We start from the raw sequence: 3,196 nt of genomic DNA, 5'->3' as shown, positions 1-3,196 counted from the left end.
ACGTCTCTCCCGCTCTCTAAGATCATTGCATTGAGACTCTCTCTCCTCTTAATTTATTGAAAGAAAAATGGGAAAATTTTGTTCCCCCAAGAGTCGTCCTTTGTCACCAACGCTCAAGGTCTTCACATCAAACTCTAAATCCATTGAGAACCAAAATCCTTATATCAAGCCCTATTAAACATCAACGAACACCATCAAGACCCTAATATAGTGTTTGGTTTATGAAATGTGAGCAATGGTAATATAATATTCTAGTAATGTGATAATATACCCATTTTTTCTGAAAAAAACAATTAACATTTTATTCATCTCCCATTACTAATTATATCATTTAATTATATTTTACGAAAATCTTACTACCATTTAGAGATGGTATTGAACTAGGAATGATGTTTGGACGGTAATATGATAATAGAAACTCAATATTCCAATAATCTTAAGTTTTATTGGAATATTAAATTCTTTGAACCAAGTTTTCCCTAAATGATTCCATCAAACTCATGGAATCCCTATTTTGAAATGCAGCCCTAACTTGTCATATTGAACACGTTGAAACTCTAGGTTGTCACATTAAATCACATTATGCTATTTGAAAACTCTAATCCTTACATCAAATCAAATCAAATCAAACATCAACAAAACCCTGAGCTACAACCCCAAACCAAGTTAAATACAATTGCAACCTTAAGTTGTCACATTCAACTAAACATAGCACAATTGGGACCTAAAATGTCACATTGAGCTTAAAGATTGAAACCTATCAATGCTATATTTTGTCTTGGGTGCCAAAGGAGAGATTTAGCATGGGAATCCCCAAACAAGAAAGTTAGAGAAAGGAAGTGGGGAATAAACAAAACAAACATATATACATGACATGGAGTTGTCACCTTACCTTTTTGAGAGAGAGAGAAAAAAAAAATCTAAAGTCTATGAATATTAAAATTAGGTTTGAGACTACATTTATGCATATAGAAAGTGATTGACTAACCATCTCAATGATGATTAACCAACCAGCACCTCAATCATCGCCACCAAGAACGATTATTGCTAGTACTTGCTTGTGTGCCTCCAAAAGAAAAGAAATGAAAATTAAAGGAATAAAAGAATAAAATCCCTTTTTGATCCTTCAGTATTGTCATTATTGTCCAAAAAGCACTCCGACGTAACTTCAAAAAACCGAGAGTATTGCCTTTTAAAAGGATTGACCTCATAACCCTAATTTTGAAAGAAAACATAATGATGAAAAAAGTTAGTCTGAGAAAAAAAACAAGCGTGGATCACCAATTTTGAAAAATATGTGTTTAAAAGAGAATATTTGGTTGAATTATCAGTTTTGAAGAAGATGTGTTGAGAAATGTTACCTTTTGAAAAAGGGTTTGGAGAAATGCTTAAACTTTAACTGAAAATCTCAAGCTTTATCATCGACCCCTTAAAATCAAGAAAGCTTTCGAAATTTTTTTTTTTTTTTACTTTTGAAAATATATTTATTTTTATTTTATTTTTTGCAGGTGGAGACTCCAACTAAGTATCCTTAGTTTTTTTGGTTGATTTGAGACCATAATCTCCATTGATTATTCAATCTTCAAAAGTTAAAGATCCCCATCCAGTCTAGGGACAAGAGAAAGGAAATATTATCTAGTAAAATCTCTTCCTGCCTCATTATAAGTCCAATTAGACTTTGTGAACCAAAAAAATCTATTTCTACTTTTTTTAAATTCCTTTTACTTTTATTTTTTTAAGGATTAAAAAAATATAATTAAATAATAATAATAGCAATAATAATAATGATGATAATAATATAATACTAATAATAATACTCATTCACACACTTACATTAACTAATACACACTGGCACACACAATAGCACACACCAATCACCACTATACTTAATCATGTGCTCACATAATAATAGCGAAGTACATACTAACATCCTTATATGTGTATACATACATATACACACATACACACGCATATGCATATGACATATGTATATATAAATAATCATATTGATATACACACCCATATATAATATATTACATTCTTACTTGCATGCCATCCACATGCATACATACATTACTATGTACACATGCATATCTACATGCACCATGCACATACCAACACATGCAGTGTATTTACACATCTAAATACACATATGCACTCTCACTAACATGCATTCAATGCATGCATACTCACTTACACACATGCATGACATATACATATATACTGAACATACCTCCATGTACTATTCATGCATAAATGCATGGCATGCACACTCACCTTTTCATATCCACCCACACTTGCTAACAAGTATACATGCCCATACATCACAACCATTATATTCATGCATGCACACTACTATGCATGCCACCCACTTATGAACATCTACATGCTTAAGCATGCATATCATAAGGCATCACGGGGTAGATTCTCTTTTGAGGCATTACATCGGTGAATTACCATGGGTGCATCAATGGTGGGCAACTTCCCCACCCCCCCCCCCCCTCCGGGAGTTTGGTGTCGCACCATAGTGTTTAAATTGGCGTGATGGTGATTAGAGTCCCCAGATTATAAAAAAAACCATACACGGGCACACAAACGAATCCACAACACACACTTGCACATATGCATGCATGCATGAGTAACCACATACTTCAACATGCTCGCTTACATGAACACAAATCACATGAAAAACATACTTCATGCACAGACTCTCACATACTAAAATACATGAAACACAGATTGTAACGCCCCGAACCCGCCAAGTGGGGCCGGAAGGTTACGTGTTTCATTCACCTGTTTCTGATACCATAAACTACAATCATGTAGTGGAAATAAATAAACAACCTCAATTTAAATACGAAAATCTATCTATAAATCTCAAATAAAACAGCAGCATCCATCTATTTATATTACATCTCAGTATATAAAACATAAACTATACATAAAATGTTCTCACAGTCACCCTAGAATTTACCAAAAATACTACTCTACCCGAAGCTCTAAGCTTGATCACCTGATGGACCTGAAAATATCATCATTTCCTAGGGTGAGACACGTTTCAGTAAGGAAGAATAAACTATGACAGTGTGTGGCAAAGAATTTAAATAAATACATAACATAATCATTTGATATTCAACATCAGTAGAAGAAGCACATACAAATTACACTTGCACACACATAATTATTTTAGTGATAG

The sequence above is a fragment of the Malania oleifera genome, chromosome 2, assembly GCF_029873635.1.
Source record: "Malania oleifera isolate guangnan ecotype guangnan chromosome 2, ASM2987363v1, whole genome shotgun sequence".
Lineage (NCBI taxonomy): Eukaryota > Viridiplantae > Streptophyta > Magnoliopsida > Santalales > Ximeniaceae > Malania > Malania oleifera.
The sequence above is the reverse complement of the archived record's forward strand: the minus strand, read 5'-3'. Positions refer to the sequence as shown.